We start from the raw sequence: 25,609 nt of genomic DNA, 5'->3' as shown, positions 1-25,609 counted from the left end.
AAATCTGCAGCAGGAAACCTTTTTATTCGGAAGTTTTTCTCCATTTTCACTTTCACCACACGAGGAATCCCCAGCAAAACCAGCAGCAGTGGAATGTCCCCGGGGAGTGCAGACAATTCTGCGGTTCTTTCAATTTATCGTGAAAGTTTTCCGAGGGAAAAATTATGCTGATGCAGACTGATGAATAATGCATCGTCAGAAATGAGATTTCACAAAGATACTTTTTGCGTAGCGCGAAAGTTAGCACTTTGTAATGGGACGTTTCGCAGATCTTGCGTTTCACTCGTCAAAGAAATTTCACTCACTAAGAAAATCTTGACGATTGAAGCTCTTGCCGTTTAATTGGATTCATTTGTCTTCCTGGCGGAATGATTTGCATCCAAAAGTGTGTGTGTGGTGTCCATCTTTCTCCATATGGCGGTTGACACGATGAGCTGTACATTGCGAAATCTCTTTCAGTTGGAAAGAAAAATCCAGCTCAAAGGACAGAATGATGAACATCAAATTCAAATAAAGCAACAAAAAAAAAAAACTTAAAAAAATATGTTTTTAAATTTAATATTTATTTATATTATTGCATGTTGAACCCAGATGAATAAAATAAAAGTCAAAGTAGTTATTTCACAGACATAACCGGAATGGCGTAGACTACGTAAAGTTTTGCCATGTGGACATAGAGTTTTCCATATCTTAATTTTGAAGAATTAGCTAGATACTTGAAATACATTAACGGAATAAGATCGTAAATGGGAGATGGACCCCCCAACAAGCCAGAACTTACACACTCCAGTCAACTCAATCGGATCGCAACTGCCATGTAACCTTCCTTTGAATGTGTTGGTAAATCTTTGACTAGAAAGCCTTATTTTAACAATGGAGGAGAGAAGAACGAAAAACGATTTTTTCGCAAACCGAATGAAAGTTTGGTAGCATAATGTGGGGAGAGAGAGGGGTTGGGGGGAGCAGCCTCAGAAAGCTGTGCAATCCGTCACCCCCGAAGACCAACACTAGTTCCTGAAAGGCATTTCACCGACTCATCACGGGTGGGACGAGAGACGGGGAGTGAGGCAACTCCGAAGAGTTGGGAAATCCTCACCCCCTACCACGAAAGATCCAAACGGTCCGGCCATCGAGAGGCAACTGGCTGACGGTGACGACGAGAAGGCGATGCGCGCTTCTTTTGCAGTTCTGGTCCCTCTCTCTCCTGCCGCTGCTGCTCTGGGCTGAGCTTTCCTGCTGCTGCTGCCAGTCCGACGTCTGAGACGTAAATGATGGTCTGAAATCTGGCGCACTTTCTTATATATGTTTTCGGCTCGCTACTTCCCCTCCTCGGCGCTGGTTGTGTGATTTTCCCCTCAAAATAGGTACTTGACCTTCCCGTCCGTGAGTGGGAAGCGCTCATTTTGCTTGCAAAGATCTGCATTTTGAAAACATTTCAAAACATTGAGTTGTTACAATAGTAAAACTATTTTGCCAATATTGAAAATTAAATAGCAAATTGCTGAATAATTTTCGAATCGAATGGCACCAAAATCGTGCCGATTCGATTTGAGGGAAGGAAGATATAAGCGATTGACGGATGACGCAATATTCCAGGGCCTTCGGCCCGGGTTTTTTGGAATGGAACCCCAGTACCTTCGACAAAGACGTAAGTCTACGTCAAAAATTCGAATTGAGCATTTCATTGCGCGATTTTTGTTACAAACATAAAAATTAAATATTATTCCTTACTGTACATGTACCATCATCTGGGACAAATCAGAACACAGCTGTTTTCGCCATAATTCGGCACAAGATTTTGAAAGTTGTTTGGTTTTCGTTTACAAATTTCCTTAGCTACCTACTTAAAAAATCAATTTGAACCTATAAGAAATACCATTTATTCGCAAAATTGATGATCCATAGTTTCATAGATATTTGGTAAAACAAAGAAAAAAAAGCGAATATCAAAATTTGGTATTCTGACTTACAACAGTTTTAATGATTTTACCAATTTCAATATGATTTTTAACAATAAAATTACAAATTAACTTTGATATTTTTTATTTACAGCAAAAGCATTCATTTTTTTTAATTTTTTCATAGTTTCAGATTGTGTATCCGAAATTTCCACTTAGGTTACAATGTTAAGAATTTTCATATGGTTTTTAACAATATGTAATATTAAGAATTAACCTTGAGGTTTTCTTTGTCAAAATTGGCAAAACATGCACATGATACATTTTGAAATTTGGTGAATAAAGGAAATATAAAAAAAAGACATAATTTGATATCCCGACTTTGAAAATTTTCTAAGAATTTACAAATTTTCTTAGAGAGTGGTAAATCTTTTGAGAGTTTATTACAAATTCAAATATCGACATTTTTTTTATAATGATTCAAAACCATTTGGTAAAAACTGAAATATCTTACAATAACAAAACTTGGAATCCAAATTTTGAATGTTTTGAAATTTTTCAATATCACCCAAGTAAATTTTTAAAACCTGCTAGACAGCACCTAGTTTTATTAAGGTTTTATAGTAGCATCTTGATTGCTTTATTGCGGCATTCACCACAACCAATGAGCAAAAGTCAATAACAAGGATTTATGCGTCGGACATAAAACTTGGTGAAAGGTTTAATAAGGTTTTATGAAAGTTTTAAGAGATTCTTGAAAACCAGATGGCAATGCCAAGCCAAACGGTTTTATTGCATACTTCTTTAAAGCCAAGGGTGTTGTAGCTCTCAAGTGCCATTTGGCATGCAAAAAGCTAATTTAAAATTATTAACTCCTAAACGAGCATTTAACGAAGCCAAATAGTGAAGCTCAAATATGGCAAAATAAATAAATAAAAAAAGCATAAATTTGATTAAAATTTAATGGAAATACACATTCATGATGAGATTCTGACATCGTTAGCATAGCCATAGAAGTTTAAAAATAATTTGAAAATATTTTTGCAAATTAAATTAAAAATAATAGAAACTGTGATTATAAAAGAAAATTGAGCGTTCAATTGCGAGGAATGAGCTTTTAAATAATTTTTATTATCTCATCATCGCCATTTTTGACAACCATCTCCATTATATCATTTGGTAAGACGAAAACTAATTTTTGTCAGAAAAAAACCTGTTCGGCATAAGGGAGCGGCCGTGGCTGACTGGTTACGGTGTTTGCTTTGTATGCGAATGGTTCTGGGTTCGATTCCCATCTGTTCCCAACGAGAAAGTTAAGAACACATAAATTTAAAATGATGAATATGAACAAAAAATCTAAGTCGCTCGAGACGGGGTTCGATCCTCCGTCCTTTGGATTGGTAAGCAAAAATGCTAACCACTAGGCCATGCCGACTTGGTGAGCGTGGACTGGAATTAGGAATACTGTTACAGAGAGTGAGTTGTGGCGCTATAACCACGGCAAATAGTGTCCAGGGCATTTGTGGAAATACAATGTCCCATCCCAGAGGGTCCCGGAGTACCAAACTTCTTAGCATGGTGCTCCCAACAAATACAACCAAATCTCGGAGCGCTTCTTCCTCCCCTGTCGATTCAGAATTGTGTTGTTGTTGAACACTCAGTGCTCAAACTCAACCCATTTACGAGTCATCTCTGAGATACGGCTTTACGCAGTAGGCCTGGCCGCTTTAACGCTTGTGATGTTTCAATGCATTCTAATGCAATGGCGCACTACAAATGTTAATAAATGACAAGAAGAGTGCTAGGCGTCATCTAACCTAAGGCACTCTCCAGGATCCCTTCGAAAGATTGGCTGCGCTAGGGTCTGATTAGATTAGATTAGATTAGATTAGATTAGAAAAAAAACCTGTTCGGCATAAGACGTTTAAAGACGTATGAAATATCATTTTTCCATAACTTCTGACTAGGTTTTAACAAAGGTTTTATTAAGGCTTTGAGGAAATGTTAGGATTCAGTTGTACACGGAGAAAAAAGAGTTCCCAAAATCGTGAACAAGCCTTCATGAAAATCGGAACCACGAACAAAGTGTTCATATCCCATGATACATTTCCATGGTACATTTTTTGAAAACGTACCATGCAATTTGAACACTTTGTTCGTGGTTCCAATTTTCATGAACGCTTGTTCACGATTTTTGGAACTCTCTTTTCTCCGTGTAAAGCCTTGAACTCCTATGTAGGTTTTGTAAATAGGCCGTAACAACCTTTTGCGGAGGTCTTTTTGGGTTTGAAGAGGAGTTTAACGAGGATCTGGTGATCTTGTCACGACTAAGTGGTTTTAATGTTGGTTTTGACTTATAAGTTTTATAGCGGTTCCAACAGCTATGATAAAGCCTTAAATGTTTTTTATTTGGGCAGATTAAAAAAAAAATTGGTATGATAAACAATTTTTGCTCTTTAATTTCCTTGTTATTTACTCCTGCTCGGGATTGAATCGTCTATACAAGTCTTCATATAATATTGGGTGCTGTCCATAAATGCAGTATCTTGAGAAGGAATTTATTGATCGATCTGATATCTTGAGCAAAGGTGTAGGTATATATTTAGCTGCTTTTAAACAAATTTTTACTTATAACTCTGTAACCCATTGTTTCGAAGATGTAACAAGCTGGGTTGATTCAAACTCACATAGTTTTAAAATTGACTGATTCCTTCATGGATCTAGAATAATACAGTTTTTTGTCGTTTTTGAGAGCATCAGCATTTTAAGATAACATTGCTGTAAAATCGACTGTTTTTTAAACTTGTAATCTGGTATGGATTCGCTGTACCAAATCAAAAACCAACAAAGCAACGCAGCTTCATCATCGTGTCCACCCGAAATCCCATTCATCATTGTCAACGAATTTTCAATTTAGACCGACCCACTTTTTTGTCTTCCACCAATCTTGATACTACACTCGTTGATTACACTGTTGATATTTGTTGTCAAGATATTTTCAATAAAAGTAGTTATTATTTTGGTGACATTTTATTTTCAGTTTGAAAAAAAAGTGAGATTCTCCAAAGTTGTTGAAAATAACAATTGATTTTTTTTCAGTGTCCATCCAGAAATCACACAACATGTTGCACCGGTTCCTTTTTTGTGTGTGTTTTCCCGGAACTGGTCGCCGTCCAGTGTTCACGGGAAAAAAGGTGTGCGTTTTTTTCTGCTCCGTCCCAGCACCGTCGACCCAACAACCAAACCTTCATTTCACATTCATAAACGTGGCGTGTCATCGCGGTTCAGGATTTGTGAATTTTCCGCACTCGGTGTGCGGGTACCACACGTCCTGCTTGTACCTGCTGGACATCTGGACAGAGTTGGTCATGGGGCAAAAAGTGGCTCGACACACGACGTGGTGGTTGTGGGACTTGCCAACGTGATTAGCAAAGGTTTTGATGTATGACAAGAAGGGGTTTGACGACACGGCATGCAATCATTTTTGTTCATTTCTGTGATGTGTGTTCCAGGTTGGGTGCAGAAAAAGTGCTTTCATTCTGAGATTTGAATTACAAGTTTGGATTAGGAACAAAGTTATGAGACGGTGACGGAGAATATGTGAGCAGCTTGAATGGCATTTTTTCGTACAAAAAGTCTACAAATTTGTAGGTCTAGCTCTAGCTTGAATTTATATTTCAGTAACTGTTATTAAATTGCGTTTCTCCAGTAAGACAAGATGAGATAATTTCAATCTAGCCAAAATAAACACAACTGGATTATGATTTTAAAATCTTCCACAAATGGCAGCTAACCGCAATCTTCCAACTGTTTTACCACAACCACGGAGTTCTCAAGAAACTCGCCACTAATCCACACCCACAAATTGCTGCGTGCTATCCCAATTCCTCCAACCCCGAACCCAACTATCGCGGTGAATGGCCCACGAACTTTTGGCCCTACAACGAGGCGCGCGAAAAGGGACCACCCCCACCCAGGTTGTCCCGCTGTCAACCGCACTAATCAGGCCCATTAAGTAGGCAAATTTTATGATTTAATACACCGCAGAGGCGAACTCCTCCGCGAGTCCCACTCCCACCGCCTGCGAAACCAAGGACCAACTTTTATTACGTGTGGTTTTTAGATAAACCACCAAATTCATGCAGACTCTGGCAGCGATTCAGTGACGTCTAGCTGAGGTACGACTTTTGGCAATTGAGGGTCGATAGTGATGAAATCACGCTAAATTTTGACTTTTTTTTAACATGAGACTCAGAAGAATACTTCAAAAATCGTTGAATATGTGAAGTTTTAAAATAAGTCTGACCCTTTTTCAACGTCACTGCAACGGTTAGGGGTTGAGCTAAGGTTAGGTCGTCGCTGTCGTGCTAACTTGTCGCACGTGCATTTTGGGACAATTTGAGTTAAGAGCGCCATTTTGTGCAGCTCACAATGCCTCACCTTTTGACCTTCACATATCCCCAAAATTTGGTTTCAATCCTGAGATATTCAACAATAACCGAAAAAACTCCGTGCATTTTTGTCACTTTTCATATGAAAGAAGTTTCAATCTTGTCGTGCTACCTTGACACTCCCTGAAAATTGCGGTAAGTGCGACAACTGGCCTAAGGGATTTCAGGTCAGAACGCGTTTGACACACGTACATGCCCGACTACCGTAAACATATGTAATTATAACTCGGAACTCCAACAACCAAATTCAACCAAACTTCAGGACTTTGCACAGAATAGTCAACCAAACAAAACGTGTTTGTTATTGTTCACATTGCTTGCTCTTCTTTTTGTTATTCAAGGTCAAATATTAAAACGTGTTTTTCGCGTAACGTCAAAAAGTGACGTGCGACAAGTTGCCACGACAGCGTCGAGGTCATAAATATGCAAAAGCTCACGTGTATTTGTGTTTGTTTGTTTGTGCGTGTTTATGTTTAGAAGCTTCCTGCTTTCTTCGCACGAGCGCCTCGCTAGTGTGTGTGTGTGTGTGTGCATAATGAGAATAAAAGCTGAGCACATGATAATAATGTTTCATAATTTTCGGTTAAGCAGCGTGTGTGAGCAGCGGCCAAAATGGCAAAGCCATGTAAGCCAAGATGTGTCCCCGTGGAGCTGTTTGGAACCGGTTATGCCAAAGGAAGGAGGAAGTGAACTTCCGAAGACCCATTTTGGATAGCCGCCTATACTATACTATATAATAACATCCGGAGTAGTGGTGGTCGGCAGTGTGTGTTGGTGATGATGTTATCAAGTGCTGCACAAACCCGGATTACACCGGCACTAATTAACACTAGGATTATCGCTGGTTCATGGCCTATCAGTGGGGGACGTGCAACGGATTTGGCCAAGATTCGGTCAACCGGGCGAGCTTAATGAGATGAACGAACGGGCCCGGCCACATTATCCGTTGTGGAATATATTATGGGCCAGGCTTAACTGTCGGGTTTTACGCGTGGTCGTGAGGAGTCGAAATATCCGGTTTCCTCTGAAAACTTGAGCAATTTTGTTAAGCCTTTTTCGGTTATGTGGCGTAGATATCGATATCATTAAAAACGTCCATCGACTCAAATTTTGCTGAATAAAATATTTTTTTCTTTCCTTTAGGCTGGTACACATTTTATTTAAGTTTTTGCCCCCATTCGAAGCCAAAGAAAAAATCAGGGAGCAAAATAGATATTTTTTTCAAAAAACTTCAAAATTTCAACGGAAATTGAACTGCAATCAGCTGAAATCAATTTAAAATGCATTCCCCTGCGTTCAGAATCATTTTTAGCATGTTTGGGTTAATTTGCAAAATGTTTTTTTTTTTTTGATAAAATTTTTGTTTTCGTCCAATCTTACATTTTTGAAAATTAATGATTGCAAAACAAAATGCATTTTAAAATACTTTTTCCATGAAAATGTAGAAACTATGGCTTGTTAATTCAATATTTATATTTTTTATATTTTTTTTGTTTTTTGTCTCTATCTTTAGTCCCCTAACAAATAAATAAAAAACGCGTTTAGAGAATCTTACTATTTGTGATAAAAAATTAAATAAAAAAATCTGAAAACCATTTTTGCCATTTTAATCAATTTGGCGATCCGACATTCAGTTCAATGTTTCACTGGTTTCACACCTAAGCAAAACTACAATTTAAAATCTGTTTTCATAAAAAAACGAATGGAAAATATTTAGATTTTTTTGAACTATTTGAATATTGGAAAAGTAGGAATGAGTAAAAGACTCCATATTTACCTGATCTAATGGTATAAATCAAGCATAACTAATTCATAAGAATCACGAAAAATTAATAAGATTAGCCACAATAAAAAAAGTCCTAGCTTTGGTTTAAAATTAAAATTCAATTATTATGTGGTTAGCCTGATCTCAACGCTAAATTAGGGTAGGGTAGTCATCAATGAGACACTTTTGGCTTTTAACTTTCAACGATTTTTGTATTTTTTTCTTCAGCATGTTTTAATGAGCTTTTTGTTGCATTTTCTTTCTTTTAATGTGTTCTACGAAAAAAAAAAAAAAACGAAACTATTGGCACTACGCCCCCCGGGGCATGGCCTTCCTCTAACGTGGGATTTCTGCTCCAGCGCCTCTGACGAGACAGGAGAAACCGGGACCGACGTTTAACTTCACCATCCGATAGAAGCTCAGTGGATAAGGTGGGAATCGAACCCGCGTCTCATAGCATCATCGGGATCGGCAGCCGAAGCCGCTACCCCTGCGCCACGAGACCCTACCCTGTGTTCTAACATTGACCAAAATATGAGATCGATCCGACCTCTACAGCCCACAGTGGTCGGAAACACAAATTTAGCAGGAATAATTTATTTCCGCTTCAGGGATGCATTTTCGAGCTTCGGTGTCTAAGAAGCATTTGTTAAAAATGAAATTCTACATCTTTTGGTCAAAACGATATTAGGGTGGTCTAACAATTTCTAATATTTTCAAAAACTATCTTCGCTTCTAGATGAGATAGAGCAGGCCTGCCCAACCTTTTCGGCTAAATTTTCACATTTTTGATCGCCAAAATTACAATTATTGTTTTTTCATGGTTTCTTTGATGGAATCGGTTCTCAGATGACCAGTGAACATAACTTTACCAAAAGATTGAAAAATTATTTATTCAAGTCGTTTTTATCTACATTTTACGTCAAAAATCAATCCGGCCCGCGGGCCGGACCAATTTTTCACTTAAAACTTACATAAAAACGACCTGCAAAAATATTTTTCCAAACTTTTATCAAAGTTATGTTCACTGGGCACTGAGAACTGATTCCATCAAAGAAAAAATCAACAATTGTAATTTTGACGATCAAAAATGTGAAAATTGAGCCGAAAAGGTTGGGCAGGCCTGAGATAGAGGTATACTTTCTTCGACAGTATTGTAGTACTAGCCATTTCAAACAACTTTGTCGAAGACACCAAATCTCTATCTCTTAATCTGATCATTCTACAGCATTTTATATGAAAAGCAGTAGGGTGGCCCATCAAAAAAATGTTTTTATTGCGTATCTTTTTTGTATTATTTTTGACAATTTTGGTGTCTTCGAGACATATTTAGAACCGTCATCAGGGGTGACATTGGGTCTGGGGGGTGAGATTGGGCCATACAAAAATGCTGAAATTTGTATGACCCAATCCCACCCCCCAGACCCAATGTCACCCCTGATGACGGAACATAAAAATACGCGTCTTTTGAAATGTCAACGAAGTCGCTAGGTCATTTTGGTAAAAAGTTACAGCGTTTTTTAAGTTTTTAATAGGCCTTTGTCAAATGTTTGTATCTTTTCGAGGGGGACACAAAAAAATACGCTCTACGGTGCATCTGAAAGCTCAAAACTTCTTCTTTAATTTGAATATAACATCTCAAAAAGGTTTTTCTTAAACCCAAGTTACAGCGATTTAAAAAAGGTCATTTTATGAGATTTTGTACCATGCTCTATGAGAAAATTTACATTAATATCGCATTAATCAGTATCAAAACTGCTCTTAGTGAGCTCAAATGCAGGTAAAATTGGTTTGTGGACAAACGTGGTCAAACCTGGTTTTTATGGCAACTAGGGTGGTCTTAGATGACCTAGGGTGGTTCATATTCGTTCACTCTTATAAGATATGATTTTTTTTAAGTTCGCATAGAAAGAAAAATAAAAAAAAACATTTAAACAAAATTCAAATACATAACCTGTTTTAAATAGTAAAGCAGCTGAGGATATGATATCTGATTAGGGTGAAATTAGAAAATTAAAAGTTTAAAGATTAAAGATTTTATTTGTTAGACAATGTATTTTAACATATTATTATTCCTCTACGTTTTGGTAAATCGTCTTTTATTTGTATTTTTTTAAATAGGATAATACTTTCCATGCATTTTCTTTGACAAAAGGAGTCATTTTGTATAATTAGTATGCCAATACGAGGATCCTTTTCCAATTTATATCTTTTTACCTAAAAATGCAAATAATGATAACGGTGCATTTAATCAAAAAAAAAAATTATTACCAGATTTTACAAAAAAACCTGAACACTTGCCTAAAAGCCTTTCCTTACAAATATAACAAATTTTCAGAAATAAAATAAGAGTTTTGGGAAATCAACTTCAATATCAATTTCTAAAGCGTGCATTTTTCCCTGAAACTATTTTAAGGGTTCAAATAATAACCTACAACTTTTTCAAGACGCTAAATCGATAAGAAAATGTATCATGTTTACGAATATTCACATTCCCATTTTGTATAAGCAAAATTGTATGAAGCTTTGTATGGAACAACTAATGATGCAAAATGGCACCCTTTAACACAGTAAATGCATGGAAAGTTTTATCCTATTAAAAAAATACAAATAAAGACGATTTACTAAAACGTAGAGGAATTAAATTTTCTAACGAATAAAATCTTTAAGCATTAATCTTTTTATTTTCTAATTATTTTGAGCCACCCTAATCAGATATCATATCCTCAGCTGCTTTGCTATTTAAAACAGGTTATGTATTTGAATTTTGTTTAAATGTTTTTTTTTTTTATTTTTCTTTCTATGCGAACTTGCGTGTCCCCCTCGAAAAGATACAAACATTTGAAAAAGGCCTATTTAAAACTTTAAAAACGCTGTAACTTTTTACCAAAATGACCTAGCGACTTCGTTGACATTTCAAAAGACGCGTATTTTTATGCTCTAAATATGTCTTGAAGACACCAAAATTGCCAAAAATAATACAAAAAAGATACGCAATAAAACACTTTTTTGATGGGCCACCCTACTGCTTTTCATATAAAATGCTGTAGAATGATCAGATTAAGAGATAGAGATTTGGTGTCTTCGACAAAGTTGTTTGAAATGGCTAGTACTACAATACTGTCGAAGAAAGTATACTTCTATCTCATCTAGAAGCGAAGATAGTTTTTGAAAATATTAGAAATTGTTGGACCACCCTAATATCGTTTTGACTTGCCTTGAACATTTTAAAGAAATTTTGCCAACTTGAAACTTTAATTAACAAAAGTTATAATAAAAAGTATTTAAATTAAGTAAAATCCATTTATTTATACCAAATAACTTTATATTTTTGGTTAAATGAAGTTAAAACTCAATAAGTATGCCAAAAATCACTTCCAATTCATGTTTTGAAAGATTTCCCTAGATTTTGAAAAGTTTCATGAAGAAAAATCAAAGTGTCTCATTGTTACCCATGGGCTGAAAAAAGTGGGGAACAATGAGACAGCCCTGGATTCTGGGTTTATTTTTAATGTTTGTCAAATCTAATGAAAGGCAATCGTTGCCCAACTCATGCCCTATGAAATGACGAAAGAAATTTGGAAAATTATTAGTTTTTGTATTAATGGCAGCCTATGAGCGAAAATGTAATTTTCAGGAATAATTTACTTTTACACCTCAAAATCAAACATTTATGAATAACTTTGCAAGAGGGCGTCCACAACCAAAGCCACTATAATGGCAGACGTGTATCCAGTAGACACACCTTTCCCCAAAATATGAGCCTGATTGGTTGAAACTACGACTTGTGAGAGCTATTTTATCATTGTTCCCCGTGTCTCATTGATGACTACTCTACCTTACTTTTAAATCGATTTTTTACGTTTTCATGCGGAAAACATGTAGGGGAAAGTGGGGCAAGTATAACAAGCTAAGGAAATGCTCGTTAAAACCCATTAAAACGTTAAAACATCTGTCGGATTTTTTCATAATCATCTTATTTCAGGTCTTGACTAAGACTTTGATAGAACAAATTTTGAAAAAATCCTGTTTTTCAATATTAAAAATTGATTTTAAAATTTTTGATTTTCCGTCCGTTCTACTCAACTAGTGGGGCAAGACGAACAACCCGTTGGGGCAAGAGGAACAATGCATGAAAAAAACATGTTAATTTGCTAACAAGTGAACTGCTATCACTTTGAGACATCAGATTAGAATGTATTTGAAACGTTTCTTTCATTTTTAGGTTAAATAATAATATTTTATTAAAAATTTGATCGTTTTTACGAAAAAAGTAATTACTTAGATGATAAATAGTAAATTTTCATAGTATCACTTAATTTTGTGTGGAATTTTTTTTTAACAATTGTTTATCAGTTTTTAAGAACTTTTTTTTATTTATTTCCCAATAAAATATGTTATGGCAGCAATTCGTATTTTTTTCCATACTAAAAATCCATATGGTACACTTGCCCCACCTGAATAAGATTTTTTAAAAGCTCTCAACAAAAATAACCAAAAGTCAAATCATACTTTCTAATAGGTGCAAATCATTGGTTGGAACACTACTGATCTAGGAAAAATTGCATTTTGATAAAATTAGCCTTAAAACGAACCCTAACCCTTATTTTGTACTTTCCAAATATTATAAGAAAACAAAGGTTTTTTAAAAAACTTCATTAAATCTTATGCCCCGTGGCGTTTACGTTATGTTGGCGGTTATGTGGTAGTAGAATCGACTAATTGCACTGCTAGCAACAATTCCTCATACTGGAAATAATTAAAATTGTAAAAATTACGGCCGTACGAGCGATTGTTCCTCTTGCCCCATATGGTCGTCTTGCCCCACCTTCCCCTATTGCCAAAATGTTTGCCAAAGAATTCGTTTGAGGCCAAATTTTTTAAATCCTGTTTTCGTATTAAATTTTTGTTTGTGTTTATTTTTAATCAAAACATTCCTCGTCTTCCAAACTCTCTCTTGTCAATTCGGGACAACAAAAATCAACCTTCGAGGCCGAAGTTGCCTCTTTCAAAAGGACATCCCGATGGTAATCGTCCCACACAAAAAAAGCACGGCGTGGGATTTCTCATTCATTCGAGACAAGATTTGATCCCCTTTTTTTGTTGAACGATTCTTCCGACCATGGACATGTGATATGCTAATACGAGCGCGGCTCGAACCAACATTTCCCACGAGAGGAATCGCCCTTCTTCGGACGGGGGGATAAACTGGTGTTTATGGTGGTATTTTAAAAAGTGATTTTCCCACAGACGATTTGAGCCTGGTTTAAGGAGCGAACAGAGAAAAAAGAAGGGATTTGAGTTTGGGTTTGGTTGGGATGTTCTTAGAGGAAAGCAAAATCAGAGATTTGACGAGCAGCACAAATGGTTATCCAATTGGGGTGGGTAATATTTGGATGAAAATTTCGGATTCTCGCGAAGCTTCAAGAAAACAGGTGGAAAAAGCTCGCGATTTTATTGAGTTATCCCCTTTTTCAATATTCAAACACTTTTTTCTCTTCTGGTCAAACTAACAAGCATCTTTTCGAAATAGTATTTGTCTCCAGCAAAGGTGCCTTTTGCTTTTCTCCATCCACCTTTGATGTTGGGAAGTCTCAACGCACCATTTTCGACACCATCCAAGTTCTCGTAAAGTTCCCTTTCAAATGAGCCGTCAGGTAGGCCATGAAGCTAGTGGTGGGAAAAAAGTGAACAGTAGTCTGACAATTTTGGGATAGTTTTTATTTATTTTATAGTGGTAACTTTTTTTAAAAGATGAACATTAGGGTGATCTCAAACATTAATTTAGGAGCAGTTTTCAACAAATTTGAATTAGTTTAATTTAATTTTGTTGCACAGTTTTCTTTTGTTTTTTTTTTCAGAAATTAATGTATCAAGCATCTTTACAATGAAAAATCAAACATGATCAGATTCATATCAAATTTGTATTTTTTCAAACTATTTCATTTAAATAGGTTACCTGTACCTCATACATTTGCTAAAGGAAAATCTTCGCTCCCATAAACTAGGCAAACAGATGTAAAAAGGAAGCGTGCTGAAATTAAAACCGTACAAAACGATAAAAACAGTGAAATGCAATGAAAATACGAGACAAGAAGCAAAAAGAAAAAAAAACAAACCAAACTCGGCAGACACTGCCGCCACGCCAAGCTAAAGCAAACGAATACACCTTTCAGCAATACCAACTTTGCAATCTCTCCCGAGACATAAAGTTGGAAGATTTGCACCTGCCCAGACGCACATCTTCCCAGGTAAAGCGACAAAATAAACAATCCGCAGTTGGATAAATTTGGCTGCCTTATTGCGTGTAAACTTTGGGCTGCCGTTTGTGGCACCCCGCCCGTGCCCATGCTCTACCTTGAACTCTGGGCGAAAGTGACTTCCCAGATTCATAAATTGTACATTTCAACGGGGTTCACTTGCCGAGAGAAAAGATTGCGCAAAGTGGTTTGGGAAGTTTTGGGGAGAAACGAAACTGGTGAAGTACCAAGCGTTTCCATAAATTCAATAGAGTGATATTTGTAGAGTTTTATCTTGTTTATTTAGTTATGCCTTTTTAAAGGAAATGTATATTACATTTATCAATTTTAATTGTAGATGATTTATGAAGAAAAAAAAACCAAAACTTTCAATTTTTAAGGAGTTTTTTCTTTTGTCCAGCATGATTTTTTCCATAAATTTTATTCTGAGATAGATTAAATTATTATTTTCTCACTTTATGTTTTTATATATGGCTATTCCAGGTCAACTGAGTACACTTTTGGGCTCGACCTTCACCGATTTGGACCAAACTTGGAGGGAACGATCATCTATCGATAGTTAACAGAAATCCCAAGTTTGATGCTGATTGGACCATCCCTCTATTTTGGCACCACCCTCTTTTTTAACGATTTTCTAAAAAACTTTTTTTTTCTTTTAATCATAACTTTGCAACTATTGGAGCAAAAGAATTTCTACAGGTTGCATTTCATAGAAAATTGTCTAAGGAATTCGATAAAAATAAAATTTCAACTCTTAAATGGCCACTAATATTATATTTTAACGTTTTAAGTAGTAAAATTTAGTTTTGACCTATTCTTCATATTTTTATTTGTTTTATTTTATCACCATCGCGTTCCCCGGACAATTTTTCATAATAATCCATGTAGACCTCAAACTAAAATGAACTATTGGCGAGATACAGCGATTTTACTGAAAAAAGTATGATTTTGCGCTGCACTCTGTCCTATGAATTCAATTCACAAATAAGTTTCTCACATATAAAAACAGAACTATGCGGGATTCATCCTTTTATGTTAAAAAGTACACCATGTTCTTCCGAGTGCTGTGCTAAATCAAACTTTGTTCAGTAAAATCGCTGTATCTCGCCAATAGTTCATTTTAGTTTAAGGTCTATATTGATTATTATGTAAAATTGTCCGGGGAACGCGATGGTGATAAAATAAAACAAATAAAAATATAAGGAATTGGTCAAAACTGAATTTTAATACTTAAAACGTTAAAATATAACATTAGTCGGCAATTAAGGGTTAAAATTGTAATTTTATCGAATTCCTTGGACAATTTTCTATAAAATGCAACCTGTAGAAAGTCTTTTGCTCAAATAGTTGCAGAGTTATGATTAAAAGAAAAAAAAAAGTTTTTTAGAAAATCGTCAAAAAAGAGGGCGGTGCCAAATCAGCACCAAACTTGGGATTTCTGTAAACAAACTATCGATAGATGAACGTTCCCTCCAAGTTTGACCCAAATCGGTGAAGGTCGAGTGTAAAGTGTACTCAGTTGAGCTGGAATGACCCATATTCATCTTTTAATTTTTTTTCTTGTTTTATTTTTCCCTTATAAAAGGGTCTTCAATCTTGTTTTTTTTTCTATTCTATTTTATTTCTCTTTATTCATATTTAACTCTCGTTGTTTTTCTATTAACTTTCATGATATGCATTTTATGTTACAATCAAATTCAGTAAATATGTTATAAAATTGCTTTTTTTGCAATTCCGCTGTGAAACTGTCAACATTTCCTGTCCTTCTGGAGAAACGAAACGGCCTACTTTTCCCTACCAAAAATAACAAAATGGAAAATTAATACCTTTCAACACCAGTGCTGAAAAGTTCAATTTTTCAGCACTGAAATGGGTTCTGAAAAGTTGAACTTTTCAGCACTAGTATCGAAAAGTAACATTTTTCAAAATATTTTTTTGTTTTGAACGGTGAGATTACTTAACACATGAATAATTGACATAAAATTTCATTCAAAAAGCGTTTTTCGGAATTGCTCATCAAGATGTGCCCGGACAAGCTGGCGGCCTGTCTACACCGGCTGATAATCAAGGTCTGGGACACAGAACAGCTACCGGAGGAGTGGAAAGAGGGAGTAATATGCCCGATCTACAAGAAGGGGGACAAGTTGGAATGTGAGAACTATCGAGCCATCACTATTCTCAACGCGGCCTACAAAGTGCTGTCTCAGATCATCTTCTGTCGTCTGTCGGAGCGAGCAAAGGATTTCGTTGGGCCGTACCAAGCCGGTTTTGTGGAGGGGAAATCGACGACGGACCAAATCTTTTTGCTGCGCCAAATCCTCCAAAAATGTCGCGAGTACCAGATCCCGACGCACCACCTGTTCATCGATTTCAAAGCCGCGTACGACTCGGTCGATCGCGAAGAGCTATGGAAGATCATGTACGAGAACGGCTTTCCCGGGAAGCTGATCAGAATGGTGAAATCAACGATGGATTTCGGGGCGATGTCCGACCCGATCGAATCGCGCAAGGGACTGCGACAAGGCGACGGTATCTCCGGCCTCTGTTTCAACATTGGGCTTGAAGGTGTAATGAGGCGGGCGGGCTTCAACATGCGGGGCACGATTATCAACCGATCCAGCCAATTCATCTGCTATGCCGACGACATGGACATTGTCGGCAGGACGTTCGAGGAGGTGGCCAGGAGGTACACCGAATTGAAGCGGGAAGCAGAGAAGGTTGGATTGAAGGTGAATGTGGCGAAGACGAAATATCTGCTGGCAGGAGGAACCGAGTCACTTAGGGCTCGCATAGGACCGAACGTGACGATCGACGGCGACGAGTTCGAGGTCGTGGAGGAGTTTGTGTACCTCGGATCGTTGGTTACGTCGGACAACAACTGCAGCAGAGAAATTCGGAGGCGCATCATCGCCGGTAGTCGTGCCTACTATGGACTCCACAAGACCCTACGGTCTGGTCATCTTTCCCGGCGTACAAAGTGCACCATGTACGAAACGCTGATAAGACCGGTCGTTCTCTACGGGCACGAGACGTGGACGATGCTCGAGGAGGACCTGCAAGCGCTTGAAGTTTTCGAACGGCGAGTGCTTAGGACGATCTTTGGCGGCGTGCGTGAGAACACTGTATGGAGGAGAAGGATGAACCACGAGCTGGCGCAACTCTACCCGAGCAGGGGTAAATAACACGGGAATACCAAATTTTGGTATTACTTGGGCTAATAACAGCGACCAAAATGTGCCCTTGGTTGCCCAGTAATAGATGGTAAAATACCATGAAATCATACCAAAGTCTTGTATGTGAAAGGGCACAACAATACCAAAACATGTTATTCCAAAGGTAAAATAATACCACAAAATAAAATCATTTCAATACCAAGTTGAGGTCTTCTGGATTTTTGAACATTGCTTGAATACCAAAACTTGGTATTGCCATGGTTTTAATTTTAGGTATTCCCGCGCCCTTGGAAAATCATATTTTGGTATTCCTGTGGTCTTCCACAAACATGATATTGGTATGATTTCATGGTATTTTACCATCTATTACTGGGCAATCAAGAGCACATTTTGGTCGCTGGTATTTGCACAAGTAATACCAAAATTTGGTATTTTCTTACCATTTTTAGTGCAGCAGTTGCAGTTAGTGAAAAAAACGGAAATGATCCATATGCAACAGCCATATCTACTCACCTGATGATTCCATGTTGTTCTTAGTGATATTCTTCACCACACCGAATGCATTTGTCATTGATGAACGGCCTGTGCTTGAAGTTCTTGAGGCTTCTGAAAAATAACAAGATTGAAAAATAAGTATTATTAAAATGAAACCGGATTGAAATTCACCAAAATTCAATGATCTGTTGATTGACTCGTTTTTCAAAATATTTGGTTATCCCGACTTAAAGAAATTTCAACGTTTTTGAAAAAATATTAGTGAGTATATCACAAAATAAATTAAATCAGCTTTAACATTTTTATGTTTCAAGTCATTGTAGCGCAAAATTAATTATCTCGCCAAAATTTAAAAAAAAAATTCCATAGTTTCAGAGAAAATTGATGAAACACTTTAATACCAAAATAATACCAAAATGTGGCATCCTGACTTAGAAAATTTTCCACAATTTCAAGTCATTTCTGTATGCGGTATATCAAAAATGTTTAAAATCAAGTTTGAAATTTCCAGTTTTCAATGAAAGCATTCGCTTTGAGACATCATTTTAGCGCAAAATTAATTATTTTGTCAAAATTGGTCAAAATTTTCCCATAGTTTCAGAGGAATTTGATAAAACACTTTAATACCAAAATAATACCAAAATGTGCCATCCTGACTTAGAAAATTTTCCACAATTTCAAGTCATTTCTGTGGGGGTATATCAAAAATGTTTAAAATCAAGTTTGAAATTTCCGGTTTTCAATGAAAGCATTCGCTTTGAGACATCATTTTAGCGCAAAATTAATTATTTTGTCAAAATTGGTCAAAATTTTCCCATAGTTTCAGAGGAATTTGATAAAATACTGTAAAACCAAAAGAATACCAAAATGTGGTGTTCGACCATTGACAAATTCTGCAATTTTGCAATATAAAAACAATACCTTAAATTGGTATGATACCACATTTTGCTCTTGCATAATCCTTAAGACAAATTTTCAAGGGTCCAGGAATACCAAAATTTGGGATTGATACCAGAGAAAGGTATTATTATGCATTTCCCTTGTTATTTACCTATGCTCGGGTACGGCAAGCCAAACATTCGGAAAGTCGCCAAGGCTGGCCGAATCAGGTGGGCCGGACACGTCGCGAGAATGCCGGACGCGCTGGATGCGCGCCAACCGAACCAGACTATCAATCCGGTGAAGTTGGTGTTCAATTCGGAGCCGTCTGGAACGCGGCGGAGGGGGGCGCAACGTGCAAGGTGGTTAAACCAAGTGGAGGAAGATCTTCGAAGTGTGGGAGTCCCGAGTCGGAATTGGAGAGTAGCAGCCCAATACCGAGTTCAGTGGCAGCGCATCTGGAGACAGCTCATGACCCGGGGGTTGTCTGAGCAGTAAAAGTAAAGTAAAGTAAGTTTTCGGAATTGCAAAAAATGTTGTAAGCAACTCGTTGCAAAACTTGGTAAACCACGTTGGATAAACGAAAATGATACCATGCTTTGACCATGCTGAAATTAACCAGATTTTTTTTAGTTAGTCTTTTTCAATCTTTTTTTTTCGATCACTAATTTCCAGCGTGTTAGTTCAACCGTAACAGACCATTTTTTGTTGAACCAATTCGGGTTCGGAGTTTTTCTGCTGTGCACTCACTACATTGTTATCAATTTCGGAGTCATTTTACGGATCTTTGTCCACCTGAGTAGTTGGGTAAATTGAATGGCAAAAAGCAGGTATTTTTTGTAGGTCCCGGAAATTATTTTGCGTGCGATATTGAATGGATCGAAACATTTTTACACCTGAATAATTCAAAGTAGACTTCAAACGAAAAAAATTCTCTGTTTCATTTTTGTCTATGCAAGTTTATAGAGCAAAATTCCTTGTTTAGAGTTTTCACTGAATAGAATATTATTTGAGAATATTCTTTTAAAATAAAAAATAATGGATAAGGGTAATTCTCTACCAACTCACACGAAATCGGGAAAAGTTGCCCCGACCCCTCTTCGATTTGCGTGAAACTTTGTCCTAAGGGATAACTTTTGTCCCTGATCACGAATCCGAGGTCCGTTTTTTGATATCTCGTGACGGAGGGGCGGTACGACCCCTTCCATTTTTGAACATGCGAAAAAAGAGGTGTTTTTCAATAATTTGCAGCTTGAAACGGTGATGAGATAGAAATTTGGTGTCAAAGGGACTTTTATGTAAAATTAGACGCCCGATTTGATGGCGTACTCAGAATTCCGAAAAAACGTATTTTTCATCGAAAAAAAAACACTAAAAAAGTTTTAAAAATTCTCCCATTTTCCGTTACTCGACTGTAAAAAAATTTGGAACATGTCATTTTATGGGAAATTTAAAGTACTTTTCGAATCTACATTGTCCCAGAAGGGTCATTTTTTCATTTAGAACCAAATTTTTCATTTTAAAATTTCGTGTTTTTTATAACTTTGCAGGGTTAGTTTTAAGAGTGTAACAATGTTCTACAAAGTTGTAGAGCAGACAATTACAAAAATTTTGATATATAGACATAAGGGGTTTGCTTATAAACATCACGAGTTATCGCGATTTTACGAAAAAAAGTTTTGAAAAAGTTGGTCGTCATCGATCATGGCCGTTCATGGTCACCCGCGACAGACACAGACGACGAAACAAAGAGAAACGCAAAAAGCAGAACATTGTTACACTCTAAAAAATAACCCTGCAAAGTTAGAAAAAACACGAAATTTTAAAATGAAAAATTTTGTTCTAAATGAAAAAATGACCCTTCTGGGACAATGTAGATTCGAAAAGTACATTAAATTTCCCATAAAATGACATGTTCCAAATTTTTTTACAGTCGAGTAACGGAAAATGGGAGAATTTTTAAAACTTTTTTAGTGTTTTTTTCGATGAAAAATACGTTTTTTTCGGAATTCTGAGTACGCCATCAAATCGGGCGTCTAATTTTACATAAAAGTCCTTTAGACACCAAATTTCTATCTCATCACCGTTTCAGGCTGCAAATTATTGAAAAACACCTCTTTTTTCGCATGTTCAAAAATGGAAGGGGTCGTACCGCCCCTCCGTCCCGAGATATCAAAAAACGGACCTCGGATTCGTGATCAGGGACAAAAGTTACCCCTTAGGACAAAGTTTCACGCAAATCGAAGAGGGGTCGGGGCAACTGCTGTGTGAGTTGGCGGAGAATTACCCAAATAGAATTTTATTTGAGCATATACGATTAAAATAAAAAAATAAAGGATAAATAACACTTTCAGTGGATGGCTAAGAGTAAAACGGACACCAATTTGGTGGAGAGGATTATCGCCAGAGAACAATGCTCTCGTTTGTTATTGCGTTCATTGAGACGGTTCATCTGTACCGAGTTCCTTCAGACTTTTTTTTAACTCACATCGTATCGTGATGACTGATACTGCAAAAATAAAAAAATGGGTTAAAATGATTGTGATCAATTTTCGATATCAAAATTGACTGTTTTTTTTAGGCAACGTTTTTTGAGAACCTGACGGTAAATTGCTCTCAGTTTGTGTTTATCTAATCTCGGATGAATACTGCGCTGCTCTGAGTACACCCTTTCTCAAAAACAGATTAATTCAAAAAGACCGTTAAACATCCCACCAAATCGGTGGTAATTGATCAATTTAAGCCCAGACAACATATTTAGCTTATCCCCCCGTAAATGTGAAACTGATCCACCATTAACATAAAAATCCATTTTGGCACTGAACAACAAAAGCGCTCTCAAAAGATCTTCTCTCGCTTTCTGTTTAGGGTTTATAATTCACTATAAAACGCTCATAAAAGTCACTTTGACGTCACCATTATCCTTTTTTTTGCACCGATGTCCGCTTGTGTGGGTGTGTCGTCACATCAATGTGTGTGTGTGCGAGTATAAATTATACTTTATGAGATTTTTCTCCTCTCTTGAGGTGGTCCTCGAGGGTGGTCGTCTGAAGTGAAAGTGATCAAATTCGACGATGGCCCCGGAAGGCTTTCCGGTGGACCTCTGATCGACCGGGATGGAAATCGTAAAAGCCAAAAGGGAGGCGGAGCCTCTTTTCGTTTTTCCGAATATATTTCATTTTTTATGGCCGAGCCCTCGCCGAGACGCGCCCGGAAGTGGTATGGGGTTTGTTGTTTCGAGAGCCACGTGGTCGGTGTTTTTGTGGATTTATTGGTCAGGTTTTATGAACTATGATTTGTGGGGCTGCTCTAGGCGGTGGTTCTAATTCTGACGTTTGCCATTAATGACAGGTTAAGTATGAGGAGGGGTAACGGGAAGGGGGTTGGTGGCAAAGCCATGAATTGGCTCAATAAACTTTCATCACCATAGATCAACGGCGCCGGAGGAAGCATCAACAGCAGCGGAAAGAGTTTAGCGGAAATTTACAACCAAATGAACAATATGTATCAATCATGTTAACAAGGGTAATAAATTTGAAGTGGGAATTGAGAGCGATTATTTCAAGGGTAGACAAAAGAGATATCGGCTTCAAATGGGGTCAATTTGCTTGCAAATTGAGTGTTGAGATGAATAGACATGTCAAATATAGACTGATTTAGGGGGGTAATTTCATATCTGAGGTATACAATTTTACTAAACTGTAAAACTCTGAGCATTGCTGCCACACGTCATACAAAATTTGGTCCCAAAAGATTCTTGGTCCAGGAAACTTGGATCAGACTGGAATAGTTTTAGATTGTTTGACAGATTACTTTGTTGATGTGTTGAGTTATCGTAGGATATCCATTGACTTTTTTTTAGGATGTCTTTTGTTTAGATGATAATGTAGTTAATGTTGGAATTAAATGTAATCTGCCAAATCACAAGGAAATTTGAATGTTCCATATGAAATGATGTAAATTTACATACAACCTGTGTTTTAGTTAACATTGTTTATTATGTTAAATACATTTTGGTCCATGATTTTTTTTTTAATTTATATTTATTCAGTTTTTTCTCTTCCATGTACATTCATTCAGTTAAAATATTATTGAGTGTCCAATCACAATCGATGACTTTTCACCTCAATTTTAAATACTAGCAACTTTCATTTATTCATGAAATATTGTAGCTTTCGCTATTCAGTGATTTCAAATGTAGGAGGTCCTACATGTACAAAAGGGAGAAGGGATACCTTAAAACTAACTTATAAACTATATAAAGAGCGGATCAATGCAGCTGAAGACTGCAATGATTTTTGTCGAAATGCATCAATTATATTATTGGACATAACATCCAAAGTGTCAACTTCGGCTATTTGATGAAGTTCACTGGTGCTAAACCAGGGAGGAAGAATCATTTTCAGAATTTTGTTCTGAATCCTCTGAAGTTTTTTCTTCCTGATTAGGCAACAGCTTGTCCAGATCGGCACAGCATAAAGCATGGCAGGTCTGAAAATTTGTTTATAAATTAACAGTTTATTCTTGAGACAAAGTCTAGAATTCCTGTTTATAAGTGGATACAAACATTTAATATATTTGTTACATTTAACCTGGATACTTTCAATGTGATCCTTGTAAGTAAGGTTTTTGTCAAAAGCAAGTCCAAGATATTTCACTTTATCCTCCCACTTTAAATTTACCTCATTCATCTTTATAATGTGATGACTTTTTGGTTTAAGAAAATCAGCCCTTGGTTTGTGAGGGAAAATTATAAGTTGAGTTTTTGCAGCATTTGGAGTAATTTTCCATTCTTTCAAATAAGAATTAAAAATATCCAAGCTTTTTTGTAATCTTCTTGTGATGACACGAAGGCTTCTACCTTTGGCAGAGATGCTTGTATCATCAGCAAAAAGTGATTTCTGACATCCTGGGGGCAAATCAGGCAAGTCAGAAGTAAAAAAAAATTGTATAAAATTGGACCCAAAATGCTTCCTTGAGGGACGCCGGCACGTACAGGTAGTTGATCAGATTTGCTATTCTGATAACATACCTGCAGAGTACGATCCGTCAAATAATTTTGGATAATTTTCACGATATTAATCGGAAAATTAAACCTTTTCAATTTCGCAATCAAACCTTTATGCCAAACACTGTCAAATGCTTTTTCTATGTCTAGAAGAGCAGCGCCAGTAGAATAGCCCTCAGATTTGTTTCTTCGAATTAAATTTGAAACTCTCAACAACTGATGAGTAGTTGAATGCCCAAGGCGAAATCCAAACTGCTCATCAGCGAAAATTGAATTTTCATTAATGTGTGTCATCATTCTAGTAAGAATTATTCTTTCGAATAATTAACTAATAGATGAAAGCAAACTAATGGGCCGATAGCTTGAGGCTTCAGCAGGATTTTTATCCGGTTTCAAAATCGGAACTACTTTGGCATTTTTACAACTACTGGGAAAATATGCCAAATCAAAACATTTGTTGCAAATTTTGACCAAGCTACTTAAAGTTGCTTCTGGTAATTTTTTAATTAAAATGTAAAAAATGCCATCCTCACCAGGGGCTTTCATATTTTTAAATTTTTTGATTATAGATTTTATTTCATTCAGATCCGTTTTCAAAACTTCATCTGATGAAAATTCTTGTTCAGCAATATTCTGAAATTCTATTGAAATTTGATCTTCAATAGGACTCAAAACATTTAACTTGAAATTATGAGCACTCTCAAACTGCTGAGCAAGTTTTTGAGCTTTCTCCCCATTAGTTAATAGGATATTATCACCATCTTTTAAAGAAGGGATTGGTTTTTGAGGTTTCTTAAGAACCTTTGAAAGTTTCCAAAAAGGTTTGGAATAAGGTTTATTTTTTTCGACATCTCTTGCGAACTTTTCATTTCGCAGGAGAGTTGGTCCATGATTGTGCCTTGAGTTTTGCTCACCTTGTTGTTTTTAAATACATATCGAAGCTGTCGTAGATTTTGTCGTTCCGAAAAACGCGTTTTAATGTTTGACCTTGAATAATCAAAAAATGAAGCTCGTTATGTAAACAATAACAAACACGTTTTGTTTAGTGACCATTCTGTGCATTGTCTCGAAGTTGGGTTGAATTTGGTTGGAGGAGTCCCGAGTTATAATTACAAATGTTTACGGTAGTCGGGCATGTACGTGTGTCAAACGCGTTCTGACCTTTGGCCAGAGTGACAACAACGCAACAACGAGTTTTTTTTTTGTTTTTATTGAATGTTTCAGGATTGAAATCGAATTTTGGAGACCTGTGAAGGTCAAAAGGTGAGGCATTGTGAGCTGCACAAAATAGCGTTCCTAACTCAGTTTGGCCCAAAATGCATGTGTATTAATGCGAACATTGGCATTAAAGTACACACGAAGTAATTGAAAAGTACTCTAGATATAACAGAAAATTGAATTGAATTCCTAGTTATAACCGTTCACCGCCAATGAAACCAACTTTCACCATCCGGTCATCTGTCGAGAAGTGGACCACCTCTCCACTTCCAGCAGCTGTAAAGTTCCACTCAGAAACAAAAACCCAAAGTAGGACAAAGCGCCCTTCACCACAGTCCCATCATCGTGGCATTATTGCCGCCCGGAGTAAATGGCAACTTTTTCAATTACAAACTTTCGCCAGCCGCACCGTGGTCCACTTCCGGCCGATTGCAGTACGACGGACATCCTCTCGGTTGGCAT

This window comes from Culex quinquefasciatus, chromosome 2 (genome assembly GCF_015732765.1).
Source record: "Culex quinquefasciatus strain JHB chromosome 2, VPISU_Cqui_1.0_pri_paternal, whole genome shotgun sequence".
In the NCBI taxonomy this organism is placed as follows: Eukaryota; Metazoa; Arthropoda; class Insecta; order Diptera; family Culicidae; genus Culex; species Culex quinquefasciatus.
The sequence above is the reverse complement of the archived record's forward strand: the minus strand, read 5'-3'. Positions refer to the sequence as shown.